The sequence below is a fragment of the Zea mays genome, chromosome 7 (genome assembly GCF_902167145.1).
Source record: "Zea mays cultivar B73 chromosome 7, Zm-B73-REFERENCE-NAM-5.0, whole genome shotgun sequence".
NCBI lineage: Eukaryota > Viridiplantae > Streptophyta > Magnoliopsida > Poales > Poaceae > Zea > Zea mays.
The window spans coordinates 38,550,218-38,568,265 of NC_050102.1; positions in this window are offsets into that span (position 1 = coordinate 38,550,218).

Sequence of the window (18,048 nt, forward strand, 5' to 3'; positions counted from 1 at the left end):
TTTGTCTACCCCGACTATCGCTATCCACTGAGAGGTCAGGGAAAGAAGAGGAAAACTGCTGCTTCGGCCACTCCAATCGAGCCTGCACCGAAGGCCACGTTATATTGAAACGGTCGTGGTACTTGAGTTTGGCGGGGAGGTTTCTTCAGCTGCTGACCCGAAAGAACCTGCTCCTCCCACGTGGAAGATTGAAGAGCCAGCTGCAATGCCAAAGGCAACTTCGGCTAAGCTAATTGAAACGAAGGTTGACAAAGATAAGGCTGAAGGGTCGAAAACTGAAGAAGTAACAAAGATGCCCGAGATTTTAAGTCCTTCAACAGAAGCAACGGTGCTGAAGGCAGAAAAAAGTTCTGCCATAACGCCTAGAAGAAAAAGGATGGTAAATGTATTAGATATTTTGGAAACAACGGATTCCAAAAGTCTCGCTCCCATAAAGAAGGTTGCCAAAGCTTGTTGGGGGCCTTCGTCCTCCGAAGGTCCTCAAAAGCATAAATTAACAATGTTTTCCAAGCATGATTTATAGACAGGTACCTTCGGATTCAGGTTCAAAGGCATATACAATGAGAAGGGCATGATCGTGACGAAGGTTGCTGTTGCTCCGAAGCTATATAAGTCAATAGTAAATGTAAAGGGCTTGGATGTAATTTCTCGCAGGCTGTGTCTTGTGCCTATAAATAGATGAACAGTGTGACACCCCAGTGTCTCCTAGGGTTTTTCTCAAATGCCAAACCAAGAATCATTATTTTATGTGAGCCAAAGTAAGCATGAGCATCAAAATAACTTAAGTAATAAAGAATTCACCAAGTATATACTTAAAAGTGTCATGATCAAAACAATTGAGACTTTTAAAAGATAAGAATGTGCAACCCAAATTAAAAAAACCCTAAGTGAGCCCCATGAGCAAAACTCAAGAAAATAAGAAAAAGGGAATGAAAAGTTTAAAATTTTGACTTGAGCCAATTATAAAAATTAAAGTATATTTAATGGGCAACAAGAAATGTTGAGAAAGCTTAGCCAAAATAACTCAAATAAAACCCCAAATCAAGCTTCTCATATGGGGACTTATTGGGAATTCTGAATTTCAGAATTCTGAAATTCAGACCTTGAGCCAAAGATCAGTAAAGTTCACCTTGATCCCTAACTCGAATCCTAATGGCCCCATTGACAAAATTTTGTCTAACTAACCCCTCTGTCGTGTGCCAGAAGATGGCATTGGGACGCGAGCCCTAGACACGACAAAACCTTGGATTTGCCTCGGGTTTGGGCAGGGAGACAGACCAGATTTCCTGGCTCCATATCTCTGCAACCAGTAGGCAAAATCCTATGACCCCCACACAAGAATGGTAGCTTGTAGGGAGGAGAAGAGGTTTTGTGCACTGACCAAGGCGAGAGCAGGCTCGGATGAGCGACCACACGCGCCAGAACTTGGGCAGAACGCACGGGCACACGTGTTCGACCCTGGTCGGCACGCCAGAGCTCGCCCAACCCGCGCGCGCGCTCACCCCGGCGTCCGGTCAAGTCCGCCGCGCGCCCACGCCCTCGGCCGTGCCCGCCCGCGCCTATAAAGCCTCCCCGGGCGCACCTCTCTTCGCCCCACACTCACCCTCACCGGCCAGCCACCTTTCCTTAGCTTCGGCGAGCTTAATTCCGCCCGCCATTGTCGCCAGAGCTTCGGCCATCGTGGCCAGCCCACTCCAGCCATCCTCTGAGCAAGCCAGTGCTTCGGCTAGCTCCACCAGTAGCCCGTGAAGCTTGCCAAGCCCTCGGACCCGGCCAGACTTCACCGGAGGCCCGAGACCGACCTCACCGGACTTCGGTCTAACGTCGCCGCGCGTGGACAGAGTTATCCAGTGAGTCCCCGCCCAATTCCTTGCGCTCATAGCTTCTCTGGCATCCCGTGGACCTCCCTGACCCATTTGATTGAACTATCTCGCCGTGACCAGGCCGGTCTCCTCGCCGCCGACGAGCATCCCCGCCTGCGCGCGTGGACCGACTGACTCCGGCCATCTCCGACGGCGTTCCGCACACCGTTGTGATCCCCGAGACCTCCCCTTCGTCCTCGACCACTTCACCAGAGCAATCTCGCCGCCGGTAAGCCCCTCCGCCCTTTCTTCCGCCGCGGTTACTGTTTGAGGTAGAAGAAGGACCTCGGGTTAGGATTTGTAGAACCCGAGGGGTTTTCTGTGATGTCAGTGACTCATGTGAATAGTAGCTTAAGGGCTGATTCGCGAAGAAAACTTAGAAAACCCGCCAGGGACCCCAGTACAAAGTGGATTTCCATTTAAACCAATTCTGTTATTCTTTTAAAATGACCAGAGAACTTAGAAAATCCATAACTTGATGAAATCTTAATAAAAAGTTGTCAAACCAATTTTGCTAGCTCCTGAATATTATAATCTATCTTTTAAAAATAGTAGACACTATGCTTTCTGTTCTAAATTTTTGAGTTTAGAATTAAAAACAGAAACCCACTAAACCTTGTTTAATTAAGGAAAATTAGTTTTTCTTCTATGCTGAACTTAAGAAAATTTGTAGATGTTTAAACCTCATTTAGACATTGTTTAAAAATAATGGGAACCCCAGCATTGAAAAATATGATGTAGTTATTCCTTTAAAGCTAATTTGTCCAAAACTTAGAGAAAATCAGAAAGGCCTTAGAAATTAATGAACAGTGATTAAGATTATTTTTCCTAGTTTACTTATGCAACAGAGAACCTAGGAAAAATACAGAGACCATTAATTTGAACCAGTTTTAAATTAAAATGATTTGTTTAGCCTTATATAGACTGAAAATCAATTATTAAATAGGCAAAACTATAACCAAAATGCTTGATAAAAATCCAGTGAACTTGTAACCACCAGAGCCCCACTACAAAAATACAGAGCACCTCAGCCCAACTTTTTAAGTAAAGAAAATAAATACAAGGTGATAATAAGGCATTTTTCAAATAAATCATGAACAACCCCTTTTAATGTGATAATGGGCAACCAAAAATTTGCTAAGTCCATGATGAGGTAAACGACCAGAGAAAAATGCAAACCCATGAAAAAGAAGTAAACCCATACCTTTTGCTAATGATTTAAGAGAGAGGCCACTTAATTCAAATAATGCAAACCACCCCTTCCCTTAAGCAAAAAGAGGCCAAACTTCAGAATGATTGCTCTTGCACAAAATACTAACTATGAAAAATGAGAACTCTGTTGTTGGATGTTTCTCAAATATAGTGGTAGTAGAAAGCACCCATTTGGCTAGAAACTTGAGAAAACCATAGAAAAATAATTAAGAGGTATTAATGACTAGAAATTTGTATCAAGTCATGTAATGACACCTAAATGCCAGCAAAAATAAGTTTTAGAGAATTACCCACTGTTAAAAAATAGTTGTAGTTCAAAGCACCCCTTCTGCCCTAAACTTTGGTAATTTTGTCCAGAGAAAACCATTCACTTTTTGACCCCAAATTTTGAGACAGGGAAACATACACCAGTAACAAGCCACTGTAATTTTTGCAGAATTTTTAGAATTTTATAAAAGCAACTTGTAGTTCAAACCTACTCCAAAACATTAAAAGAATAAAAGAAAAAGGAAAGAAGAAATAAACCCCACCTCAATGAGTCTAACTTGAGTACTTATCATTTATCCCTAAGACTTAAAAGGAATTCAGTGGAACCCCAAAAAAATAAACCTACCCCTTACCTTAGCTAAGTCTAACCCAACTTACCAAGCATACCACTAAGGGTTTTACATAAGTAAAGTTAACTTGTTTAAACTCAGAAGATCATACACCTTTGAAGTTGTAATTTCTAAAAGCACATATCATAGCATGCATATATCTTACGCATTGCATTCACTAGATTGCAATCTTGCCGACGGAGAGTACGTGCTTATCCCCGAGCAAGGACCTGTCCAAGAGGAGGACCAGGAGCAGGCTTCAGAGGCTGCTATTGAGGATCTCCCCGCAGCCCCAGCAATTGAAGGCAAGCCCCGGTTTTATGCATAACCATGTTATTATATGCTACTTTACTACACTTAATGCTTGTAGGATTGCAATGTGCACTTAAGTGTAGGAGTTGCTTGAAACCTCTAGTTGCATGAACTTAGGATTCCTTTTTGAGATGAATACTAGTATGCTAGGTCGAGTAGCTGCTTGCTAATCAGGATCTCGGTAGAAGTCGAGTGATTCTTCTAGCACTCGTGCGAGGTCAGGAATTGATTGTATTCATCTTGATAACGGGACATATGTTGGTCTATGGACTTGGATCCAGGGAGGATGCCTTGTCCATGAGACGGGAAAAATGAATTAAGGATTAATGTGTGGATACCTGAGTCAAGCTTTTGAACGTACTAAGCACATGCCGGGAAAAATGGTAACCGGTAAACCTAGTACCTGAGTGAAGCCGGGCGCGGACTTTATCCCTCATGCGACCTGAGACTGGGTCTCCCATGCTAGCTATGGTGGGTACAAGTGCGGTCACTGCACGGCGGCAGCCGGGGTCAGTGGAGCATTGTATGCCAAGGCGGTGAGGCCTGGACGCGAACGGGGAATCGATGGGGACGGTTGTCATGTGCGGGGTCGGAGTACCCTGACATGCCGTGTGTTTAGGTTTACCTTGCAAGGTTTAAAACTCGATTCGAATCGTCTGCTTCTCGCAGCTAATGAGACTGCTTGATTCCTTGTACTGCATCGAGTAAGAAGTGAAATATGGATTATATGAGATAACTTGATGGTTGAACTAATTGATTGTTACCATGTATGCTTAGAAGGAGCAAATCTAGCTAAGTTAATGATGGTAGAATTGAAAAGCTAAAAATTGATTTTAGAAACAGCTAGTGCTTTTGGCAAACCAAACCCCTCAGCCAAACAGCTGCATAGTCTAGAGGTAGAGGAGTAGACTCCTCACACCGGTTAAGTCTAGCTGAGTATTAGTATACTCAGCCTTGCTTGTGGCACAATTTTTGCAGGTACCATGCAGGAATTGGTTGATGGTGTGACTTGGCCTACCACCCTGCCACCGGGTTGGACGGTCGAGTGGGATGTTGCTCCGGCAGGAGAGGAGCCTGAGGAGTAGTGGGCTAGGCCTTGCCCATTTCCTCATTACCGACGACATCGATTATCCGCTGCACTTTATTTTGTGAACTTTATTTGCTACTCAAAAACTCCGATTTATGTAATAACTCAGTACTTAATTTGAGGTTTCCTGTTTTATTGTATTTCTCTTGTGACTCACCTTCGAGTGAGATTGTGGAATTTGATCCTGGTTAAGTGGCTCTATCAGACTAGATCTGAAGGACTGACGGGTTATTCCGATTTAAGTGTGTTACGGCCCCTGAGGCGTGACTTAGGCACTTAAGCTAGAATAATTCGGGTGGTTCTGCCACAGCTGGTATCGGAGCAAATTCCACCACAGAGAAGGACAATAAACCATGAATACCAATTTTTCAAAATCTAAAACTTGCCTAGAAACTACTACGGATCGTCAGGACTAGACCGCTAGACCTAGGACGAAAGGCCTTAGGCATAGAGGGAGAAATAGGTGGCTAATTAATTAGGCCCCGTGGGCCAATACATATATTTTTAGGATGCCCTAAAAAGGCACCCTATTTTCTCTTTGAGAGGCAACGTTTCTTCCAGCATGCATGCATTATAAAATATAAAGAGGAATTAAAAATTGAGCTAACCCCCTTTTCTTTAAAACCATCCGGGCTCTCTTTTTCTTTTTCCTTCCACCATAATCTTTATCTTTGATTCCCTTCCGCAGATGAATTCACCCACCCCCGCCAGTGGAGGAGACTCTCGTTTCAGTTCTGACTTCCTTTCTCGCGATGGCTTTCCTTCCATCTTGTGGGAAGTGCTTAACTCCGCCGGTTACCCTACGCCCCCTTTGTACACGGTGCAGTTGTATGAGGAGCATCGAGTACCTCGTTGTCGGGTCTGGCTGACTTTGGAGGCTCATCCCCTTCAGCCGGGTTAGCGTTCTCTTGACTCTGAGATGATTGGACTCAGGACGGACGACACCGTTGAGGCAGCAGCCATGAAGACTCTGACGACTTTCTGTGGCTACCATCCCCTGGAGATGGTGATGCACCCCTTGGGACTCTTCCCTGCTGAGAAGAAGGATGATCCCATGTGGTGTAACCGCGTGAGCCATGTGAAGGATGTGTGGGCAATGTATCCTGACTTGGTTGGGAGGGTCACTGTTCAGTGCATGAGTGCGCTGTACCGCCTTCTGGCCCTTCAGAGCGATGCTATGACACTTCTTGCTAACACCGCTCAGACTGCCAAGCTCACTCTCGACAGTCGGGAAGATTTTGTGGTCGACCTATCCACAGAGTTAGTGGAGAAGGATCTGCAAGTGGAAAGGCTGAGCCAGCGTATCACCACCCTGGAGCAGCAAGTGGAGATCCGAGACAACACTATTGATGTCTTGGAGAACCAGCTTCACGATGTGCAGAGGGAACTCGAGGAAGCAAATGACCACTTGGACATGCACCACCTGGAGATGGAGGCCAATGAAGCAGGAAGCGAGGGAGAAGAGGCTCCCGAGGAGCTAGGACCAGCCCCTGGTGCCAATGGGACTACCTCCTCGATGCCTCCTTCACTCGTATCCAGTGTCGCTTCCACCGCTCAGGGTTAAGCAGTCGCTTTGACATTTTTAGGCGGATAGAAACCTATGCAAGCTTAGTAGTATCACATTTTGGACTAGGCTTATGGGTACTTTCCCCTGATTGATGTAACCCTGTAAACTTTTGAAATCTGTGGGATATTTGTCACCATGTTACCTTCATTTCGAACCCAATATTATGATTATGGCATTTTCCTTCCATATGAGATGATATCTTGTCGTTCGAAACTGTAAGTTGGGATAACAATGGCGACAATCTCTGTTTTCAGATGGCAGCTAGGCAGCGTCGCGGGCAGAATGAGCAAGCCCCCCCGCCACCTCCCCCAGCTCCCACAGTGCAGGAGCTGATGGCCCAGCAGAATGAGATTCTGCGACAGCTCTTGCAGCGCCAGCCCCACCAACAGCAGCATGGTGGAGGCCAGCATCAGCGACCTCCGGCTATGGCAACATACCAGGAGTTTCTGAGCACGCAGCCGCCCTTGTTCACCAAGGCAGAGGATCCGTTGGACGCCGACGTGTGGCTTCGCGTCGTCGAGTCCAAGTTTCCCCTCCTCACGGGAGACTGCCCTGATGAGGCCAAGGCTCGCTTCGCCGCACAGAAGCTTCGCGGCCCTGCTCGGACTTGGTGGGACCACTTCCGTGCTATGCTCCCCGCTGATCGTGAGGTATCTTGGGAGGAATTCAAGACTGCCTTCAGAGGACACCACATCCCAGCTGGCATTCTTGATCGGAAGTTGAATGAATTTCTGGCCCTTAATCAAGGAACCCGCACGGTACTGCAGTATGCACAAGCCTTCAACGACTTATGCCAGTATGCAGGATATCATGCTGATTCTGATGAAAAGAAGAGGGATTGCTTCCGCAGGGGTCTCAATACCAAGCTGCGGGAACGACTCAACACTGTCCGGGCTGATAGCTTCAATGAGTTGGTCAATATGGCCATCTCTCAGGAGGATTGCATTGTTGCTCACCGGGCAGAGAAGAAGAGGAAGGCACCAATGGCAGCACCATCCGCTCAGGCTCAGAGGTTCCGGATTGTTTCTCACAATCAGAGCAGGGGTTTTCAGCAGCAGGCAGGCAGATGGGTGATCAGGCCACCTCAGCAGCAGCAGCCGGCACCCAACCGCTACCCAGCTCCCGCCTCGAGGAACAATCAGCCTCAGCAGCAGCAGCAGTTCCGCCAGGGCAATGGGATCAAGTGTTTCACTTGTGGCAATGTGGGCCACTATGCCAAGAATTGTCCCAGGAACCAGCAGAGGCAGATGCCAGCACCAAATCAAGACAAGGGAAGAAAGCAGAAGGTGCAAGTCAGGCAAGGGAAGCTCAACTTCACTACTCTGGAGAAAGTACCAGAAGGAGCTCCTATCATGACTGGTACCTTTTTAGTTTATAATCAACCTGCTTTAATTCTGTTTGATTCTGGTGCATCTCATAGTTTCATTAGCCAAAAGTTCAGTGCTAAATGTAAACTGCCATTCTCTCACTCAAAAGGGTCATTCATGATAGTCACACCTGGAGGTAAAATTGCAACTAATCAATTAAACCAAAGTGTGCCTATTCAACTGGGAAGCCACATTATCAAAACCACTCTTCTTGTGTTGGGATTGGAAAATGTGGACATTATTCTAGGAGCAAATTGGATGACCTTGCACCAAGTTGTGCTTGATATAGCCAGCCGTACCGTGGAAGTTAATTCTCCCTTCTGCGGGAACTTCACTTTAATTCTGCCTAGTCAAGGTTCTACTCAGTCATGTGCTTTCTCTATGACGGAGTTACCCCTGAAGAAGATCCCAGTGGTCTGTGAGTATGCAGATGTCTTCCCTGATGAATTGCCAGGAATGCCACCGGACCGGGATATCGAATTCGCCATCGAGTTGCAACCGGGAACAACCCCAATTTCCAAGAGGCCCTACCGAATGCCACCCGCTGAGTTGGCAGAATTGAAGAAGCAGTTGCAAGAATTGCTGGATAAGGGTTTCATTCGCCCAAGCACTTCGCCTTGGGGATGTCCAACACTGTTTGTGAAGAAGAAGGATGAAAGCTTGAGGCTGTGTATAGATTACCGCCCTCTTAATGCGGTAACTATCAAGAACAAGTATCCTTTGCCTCGTATTGATGTTCTCTTTGACCAGTTGGTCGGGGCCAAGGTGTTTTCCAAGATAGACCTTCGCTCTGGCTACCATCAGATCAAGATACGAGCAAGTGATATTCCGAAGACGGCATTCTCAACCAGATATGGGCTATATGAATTCTTGGTGATGTCATTCGGGCTGACAAATGCACCAGCATACTTCATGTATCTGATGAATTCTGTTTTCATGCTGGAATTGGACAAGTTCGTGGTGGTTTTCATCGATGACATTCTGGTGTACTCAAAGAACGAAGAAGAACATGCCGGGCATTTGCATGTAGTGCTTCAACGTCTGCGAGAGCACCACCTTTATGCCAAGTTATCCAAGTGTGATTTTTGGCTAAAGGAAATCAAATTCTTGGGTCACACTATCTCTCAGGCTGGAATAGTTGTTGATCCTGATAAAGTGCAAGAAGTGATGAACTGGAGGCCACCAACAACCGTTCGCCAGATTCGGAGTTTTCTGGGATTGGCTGGTTATTACCAAAGGTTTATTCCGGATTTCTCCCGAATTGCGAAGCCTATTACAGAGTTGCTGAAGAAAGAAGTCAAGTTTGTGTGGAGTCAGAAGTGCGAAGATGCCTTCCATGCATTAAGGCAGCATCTGACCACAGCACCAGTGTTGGCGCAACCCGACAGCAGCAAGCCTTTTGATGTATATTGCGATGCCTCTGGCACCGGGCTAGGTTGTGTCTTGATGCAAGACAACCGAGTCATTGCTTATGCCTCAAGAGCACTCAGGCCTCATGAGCAAAATTATCCCACTCATGACCTCGAGTTAGCAGCAATGGTTCATGCATTGAAAATGTGGAGGCACTATCTAATGGGAACCCACTGCAACATCTTCACTGATCATAAGAGCCTTAAGTACATTTTTACTCAGGCTGATCTCAACATGAGGCAGAGAAGATGGCTAGAGCTGATCAAGGATTATGACCTGGAGGTACATTATCACCCAGGGAAAGCTAATGTGGTAGCAGATGCCTTGAGTCGGAAGTTGCAGTGCAACTGTATTCTGATGGATTCTCGCATTAACACCTTGTGTGATGAGTTGAGCAAGATGCAAATTGAAGTGATTCCTTCTGGTTCTTTGTCTCACATTTCTGTTGAGCCAGCTTTGCAAGACCAGATCATCATGGCCCAGCTCAGTGACAAGGGAGTGCAGACTATCAAGAAGAATCTCCATCAGAAGGTTGAGAAGTATAATTGTTTCCGCCAGGATGAGAAGGGTGTATTATGGTTCAAGAGCAGATTGGTAATTCCTAAAGACCAGGAGCTCAAGAGGAAAATTTTGGATGAGGCTCATCTCTCCAAATTCTCTATGCATCCGGGAAGCACCAAGATGTACCATGATTTGAAGCTTTTGTACTGGTGGACCAGAATGAAGAGGGAGATAGCCCAGTATGTATCAGAGTGTGACACCTGTCAGAGGATAAAGGCAAGCCACTTGAAGTCAGCTGGAGCTTTGCAACCACTATCCGTACCTTCGTGGAAGTGGGACGACATCAGCATGGATTTCATTGTGGGTCTGCCCAACACCTCTCGTCATCATGATTCGATTTGTGTTATTGTGGACCGATTGACGAAAGTGGCACATTTTCTTCCTGTGCACACCACTGATAAGGCTCAGAAGTATGCAGAATTGTATATTGACCGAATCGTGTGTTTGCACGGATTACCTCGAACCATTGTTTCTGACCGAGGAGCCCAATTTGTTGCCAGATTTTGGGAACAATTGCAAGAGTCTTTGGGAACCAAGCTAATCCGGAGTTCAGCTTACCACCCACAGACTGATGGTCAGACGGAAAGGGTAAACCAAATTCTGGAGGATATGCTGAGAGCTTGTGCGATCGATTGTGGCAAGAACTGGGATAAGCACCTCTCCTTGGCAGAGTTTGCTTATAACAATAGTTATCAATACAGCCTAAAGATGGCACCTTTTGAAGCTCTCTATGGAAGAAGGTGCAGGACACCACTCAATTGGTCTCAACCTGGTGAAAGAGAAGTTTTTGGACCTGATTTAGTGACTGAAGCCGAAAGGAAGGTCAAGCTAATCAGGAAGAATCTAGAAGCTGCTCAGGCCAGGCAGAAGAGCTATCATGATAAAAGAAGGAAACCTCTCCAGTTCGAGGTGGGAAGTTTTGTATACCTCAAGGTATCACCCACCAAAGGAGTACAGAGGTTTGGGATCAAAGGCAAGCTAGCCCCTCGTTACATTGGACCTTATGAGATCATCGAAGCATGTGGACCCGTGGCATACAAGCTGAAGTTACCTTCAAAGATGTCTGCCATTCACAGTGTATTCCATGTATCTCAGCTGAAAAAGTGTGTTCGATTGCCGACCGAGATCATAGCAGAGCCAGAATTGGAGATAGAGCCAGATCTATCGTACCAAGAGTACCCCTCCAAGATTCTGGATTGCAAAGAAAGATCAACTCGGACTAAATCGATCAAGATGTTCAAGGTCCAGTGGAGTAATCACTCAGAGGAGGAAGCTACTTGGGAAACCGAGGAATTCCTGAGATCCAACTTCCCCGATTGCCTACCTAAGGAAGCTGGTACGTAATCACCCCCAACCCCCTCCTCCTGCCCTTCGAATCTAACTTTCAAAAATATGATCTTAATTCAGAATGAAGTAACTATAAAGTAAAACTTAAAAGGACTTCCTTCTGAAGTTGCAAAGAGAATGACATTCGAAGAGCAGTTTTGCCCTAATAATAACAATAATCACCCATTTCCTATAAGTCTCACCCTTCGCTTCACCCTGGGAGGACTCTGGCCCGAATCTCGGGACGAGATTCCTTTAAGGGGGGAAGGCTGTGACACCCCAGTGTCACCTAGGGTTTTTCTCAAATGCCAAACCAAGAATCATTATTTTATGTGAGCCAAAGTAAGCATGAGCATCAAAATAACTTAAGTAATAAAGAATTCACCAAGTATATACTTAAAAGTGTCATGATCAAAACAATTGAGACTTTTAAAAGATAAGAATGTGCAACCCAAATTAAAAAAACCCTAAGTGAGCCCCATGAGCAAAACTCAAGAAAATAAGAAAAAGGGAATGAAAAGTTTAAAATTTTGACTTGAGCCAATTATAAAAATTAAAGTATATTTAATGGGCAACAAGAAATGTTGAGAAAGCTTAGCCAAAATAACTCAAATAAAACCCCAAATCAAGCTTCTCATATGGGGACTTATTGGGAATTCTGAATTTCAGAATTCTGAAATTCAGACCTTGAGCCAAAGATCAGGGATGTTCACCTTGATCCCTAACTCGAATCCTAATGGCCCCATTGACAAAATTTTGTCTAACTAACCCCTCTGTCGTGTGCCAGAAGATGGCATTGGGACGCCAGCCCTAGACACGACAAAACCTTGGATTTGCCTCGGGTTTGGGCAGGGAGACAGACCAGATTTCCTGGCTCCATATCTCTGCAACTAGTAGGCAAAATCCTATGACCCCCACACAAGAATGGTAGCTTGTAGGGAGGAGAAGAGGTTTTGTGCACTGACCAAGGCGAGAGCAGGCTCGGATGAGCGACCACACGCGCCAGGACTTGGGCAGAACGCACGGGCACACGTGTTCGACCCTGGTCGGCACGCCAGAGCTCGCCCAACCCGCGCGCGCTCACCCCGGCGTCCGGTCAAGTCCGCCGCGCGCCCACGCCCTCGGTCGTGCCCGCCCGCGCCTATAAAGCCTCCCCGGGCGCACCTCTCTTCGCCCCACACTCACCCTCACCGGCCAGCCACCTTTCCTTAGCTCCGGCAAGCTTAATTCCGCCCGCCATTGTCGCCAGAGCTTCGGCCATCGTGGCCAGCCCACTCCAGCCATCCTCTGAGCAAGCCAGTGCTTCGGCTAGCTCCACCAGTAGCCCGTGAAGCTTGCCAAGCCCTCGGACCCGGCCAGACTTCGCCGGAGGCCCGAGACCGACCTCACCGGACTTCGGTCTTCCGCCGCCGCGCGTGGACCGAGTTATCCAGTGAGTCCCCGCCCAATTCCTTGCGCTCATAGCTTCTCTGGCATCCCGTGGACCTCCCTGACCCATTTGATTGAACTATCTCACCGTGACCAGGCCGGTCTCCTCGCCGCCGACGAGCATCCCCGCCTGCGCGCGTGGACCGACCGACTCCGGCCATCTCCGACGGCGTTCCGCACACCGTTGTGATCCCCGAGACCTCCCCTTCGTCCTCGACCACTTCACCGGAGCAATCTCGCCGCCGGTAAGCCCCTCCGCCCTTTCTTCCGCCGCGGTTACTGTTTGAGGTAGAAGAAGGACCTCGGGTTAGGATTTGTAGAACCCGAGGGGTTTTCTGTGATGTCAGTGACTCATGTGAATAGTAGCTTAAGGGCTGATTCGCGAAGAAAACTTAGAAAACCCGCCAGGGACCCCAGTGCAAAGTGGATTTCCATTTAAACCAATTCTGTTATTCTTTTAAAATGACCAGAGAACTTAGAAAATCCATAACTTGATGAAATCTTAATAAAAAGTTGTCAAACCAATTTTGCTAGCTCCTGAATATTATAATCTATCTTTTAAAAATAGTAGACCCTATGCTTTCTGTTCTAAATTTTTGAGTTTAGAATTAAAAACAGAAACCCACTAAACCTTGTTTAATTAAGGAAAATTAGTTTTTCTTCTGTGCTGAACTTAAGAAAATTTGTAGATGTTTAAATCTCATTTAGACATTGTTTAAAAATAATGGGAACCCCAGCATTGAAAAATATGATGTAGTTATTCCTTTAAAGCTAATTTGTCCAAAACTTAGAGAAAATCAGAAAGGCCTTAGAAATTAATGAACAGTGATTAAGATTATTTTTCCTAGTTTACTTATGCAACAGAGAACCTAGGAAAAATACAGAGACCATTAATTTGGACCAGTTTTAAATTAAAATGATTTGTTTAGCCTTATATAGACTGAAAATCAATTATTAAATAGGCAAAACTATAACCAAAATGCTTGATAAAAATCCAGTGAACTTGTAACCACTAGAGCCCCACTACAAAAATACAGAGCACCTCAGCCCAACTTTTTAAGTAAAGAAAATAAATACAAGGTGATAATAAGGCATTTTTCAAATAAATCATGAACAACCCCTTTTAATGTGATAATGGGCAACCAAAAATTTGCTAAGTCCATGATGAGGTAAACTACCAGAGAAAAATGCAAACCCATGAAAAAGAAGTAAACCCATACCTTTTGCTAATGATTTAAGAGAGAGGCCACTTAATTCAAATAATGCAAACCACCCCTTCCCTTAAGCAAAAAGAGGCCAAACTTCAAAATGATTGCTTTTGCACAAAATACTAACTATGAAAAATGAGAACTCTGTTGTTGGATGTTTCTCAAATATAGTGGTAGTAGAAAGCACCCATTTGGCTAGAAACTTGAGAAAACCATAGAAACATAATTAAGAGGTATTAATGACTAGAAATTTGTATCAAGTCATCTTATGACACCTAAAAGCCAGCAAAAATAAGTTTTAGAGAATTACCCACTGTTAAAAAATAGTTGTAGTTCAAAGCACCCCTTCTGCCCTAAAATTTGGTAATTTTGTCCAGAGACAACCATTCACTTTCTGATCCCCAAATTTTGAGACAGGGAAACATACACCAGTAACAAGCCACTGTAATTTTTGCAGAATTTTTAGAAGTTTATAAAAGCAACTTGTAGTTCAAACCTACTCCAAAACATTAAAAGAATAAAAGAAAAAGGAAAGAAGAAATAAACCCCACCTCAATGAGTCTAACTTGAGTACTTATCATTTATCCCTAAGACTTAAAAGGAATTCAGTGGAACCCCAAAAAAAATAAACCTACCCCTTACCTTAGCTAAGTCTAACCCAACTTACCAAGCATACCACTAAGGGTTTTACATAAGTAAAGTTAACTTGTTTAAACTCAGAAGATCATACACCTTTGAAGTTGTAATTTCTAAAAGCACATATCATAGCATGCATATATCTTACGCATTGCATTCACTAGATTGCAATCTTGCCGACGGAGAGTACGTGTTTATCCCCGAGCAAGGACCTGTCCAAGAGGAGGACCAGGAGCAGGCTTCAGAGGCTGCTATTGAGGATCTCCCCGCAGCCCCAGCAATTGAAGGCAAGCCCCGGTTTTATGCATAACCATGTTATTATATGCTACTTTACTACACTTAATGCTTGTAGGATTGCAATGTGCACTTAAGTGCAGGAGTTGCTTGAAACCTCTAGTTGCATGAACTTAGGATTCCTTTTTGAGATGAATACTAGTATGCTAGGTCGAGTAGCTGCTTGCTAATCAGGATCTCGGTAGAAGTCGAGTGATTCTTCTAGCACTCGCGCGAGGTCAGGAATTGATTGTATTCATCTTGATAACGGGACATATGTTGGTCTATGGACTTGGATCCAGGGAGGATGCCTTGTCCATGAGACGGGAAAAATGAATTAAGGATTAATGTGTGGATACCTGAGTCAAGATTTTGAACGTACTAAGCACATGCCAAGAAAAATGGTAACCGGTAAACCTAGTACCTGAGTGAAGCCGGGCGCGGACTTTATCCCTCATGCGACCTGAGACTGGGTCTCCCATGCTAGCTATGGTGGGTACAAGTGCGGTCACTGCACGGCGGCAGCCGGGGTCAGTGGAGCATTGTATGCCAAGGCGGTGAGGCCTGGACGCGAACGGGGAATCGATGGGGACGGTTGTCATGTGCGAGGTCGGAGTACCCTGACATGCCGTGTGTTTAGGTTTACCTTGCAAGGTTTAAAACTCGATTCGAATCGTCTGCTTCTCGCAGCTAATGAGACTGCTTGATTCCTTGTACTGCATCGAGTTAGAAGTGAAATGTGGATTATATGAGATAACTTGATGGTTGAACTAATTGATTGTTACCATGTATGCTTAGAAGGAGCAAATCTAGCTAAGTTAATGATGGTAGAATTGAAAAGCTAAAAATTGATTTTAGAAACAGCTAGTGCTTTTGGCAAACCAAACCCCTCAGCCAAACAGCTGCATAGTCTAGAGGTAGAGGAGTAGACTCCTCACACCGGTTAAGTCTAGCTGAGTATTAGTATACTCAGCCTTGCTTGTGGCACAATTTTTGCAGGTACCATGCAGGAATTGGTTGATGGTGTGACTTGGCCTACCACCCTGCCACCGGGTTGGACGGTCGAGTGGGATTTTGCTCCGGCAGGAGAGGAGCCTGAGGAGTAGTGGGCTAGGCCTTGCCCATTTCCTCATTACCGACGACATCGATTATCCGCTGCACTTTATTTTGTGAACTTTATTTGCTACTCAAAAACTCCGATTTATGTAATAACTCAGTACTTAATTTGAGGTTTCCTGTTTTATTGTATTTCTCCTGTGACTCACCTTCGAGTGAGATTGTGGAATTTGATCCTGGTTAAGTGGCTCTATAAGACTAGATCTGAAGGACTGACGGGTTATTCCGATTTAAGTGTGTTACGGCCCCTGAGGCGTGACTTAGGCACTTAGGCACTTAGGCACTTAAGCTGTACTGTTCACGCTGACTTGTATCTGCTTTTGCATCACGCTTGTACTTTTTGCCTTTTATCAAGTCAAAGGTACTTTAGTAATTCGATATTGTTTCTGTCTTTCCATGATAAGATAATAAGAATGAATTGTTGATGTTATACCATTGTCTATGTTATTTCTTATATTTCACATGCTTCTTCTTTTATTAACATATACTACGATGATGAAGGTATGTCCTTCATGACTTTCGTCTGAAGATCATTATATCCTAAGGGAAATAATGCTTCGAAGGACAAAGGGCTCTAACATTTAACATCTTGTGTTGACTTGTTCTTAATTCATAGTATTTGAGAACAAGTTCCCAACAAAGCTGTTAAAGCACAAACCGGAGCTGATACTAAGCAGATAGAAGTTGGAGCTGCAATGGGAATAGATACTGGGCCTTCAGAGCCTGCTGAGAAAAATTCTGCCGAATCTGGTACCGAAGCTGGGCCTTCAGAACTCGTTGAGAAAAAACCTTCGGAAATTGAAGAAAGGGCAACGGAAGAAAAGACGACAGAGCAAATTTCACCTGAAAAGGTTGCCACCCCTGCTCCCGAAGCTTTAAAAGAGTGCATTGATTACATCATCTGCCATGCTTCGGGAAAAGGCCTTTCTAAGGAAGAAGAACGAGAAGCTCAACATTATGCCCAAAAATTGAAATATCCGAGGGGAGCATTAGTGCTCAATGGCAGCGGGGAGGAAGATTTTTTGTACCGTCTTCCGAATAGTAAAGAGATATCCGTCTGCCGAGAGATGGGTAGAAGCTTCGGATTTCCGAAACTAGAAGATGGGCTCTCAGTATTATCAAATGATGAATTGGCTGACAATTTAGCATATAATATCATAAAGGTATAAAAGTTAATTTTGTATTTTGAAAATGAGTTGTTTTATTTGTTTGTGTTTAATCCCGTCCTCTTCTTGCAGGGCTTAATCCTTAGCAATGCCCTTAGAGCACAGAAAAACATTGAAGATGAAGGGTATACAATGGCTCTGAACAACCTTCGTTTGGAGGTGATTGAACTAAGGAACGAAGGTCTTGAGAAGGATAAACTATTAATTTCATTGGTAAACAAAATAAAAGAAGACGAAGCTAGTTCCAAAGCTCAAGTTGAGGCCTAAAAGAGTGAAATTGAAGACCTTCGTAGACAATTAGTTGAGGCCAAAGAAAAATGAGCTGTTGCTGAAGATAATCGAGATGCTAGCGAATATTGGAAAAATTATTTAGAAAAGACAGTTGCAGAGCTTCGCGCATCCAAGGAAAGATGTTTTGAAAAATCTATGGGGTGCGTGAAGAAGATGAAGACTAGCTTCGCCAACGTGGGCGCCTATTCCAACAAAGACAACTTCATATGAGGCGACCCTGAGGGTGTTATCGAATGGATCAGTGGAGAAGCTGAAGCTTTTGAGGAAATTTTAAGTGATCGAGGGGATGTATGTGCGTTTTCTGGTGCGAGAGGAGTTTCAGCTATCTTGGAGAAGGCGGGTTGCAATCATGTTAAGACCTTAGCTCAGGCTGAAGCTGCCTTCTCCGTGGATGACACAAAGGATCCCTCGGCCGAAGCAAGTTTAATGGGCGGCAAATTTTTCACTGATAATTGGGAGAATGGCGGCCGAGAAATGGCTCATGAAATAATGAAGAAGAGAGAAAAAGATATTCATGAGGCTCAAGAGGCGGCGAAAAAGGTTGAAGAAGCTGCCGAGCGCGAGAGACGAATAGGTATAGTTTAATAGCTTCTAGCTTCGTTATTTGTTTTCGTGATTTCGAACTAATTG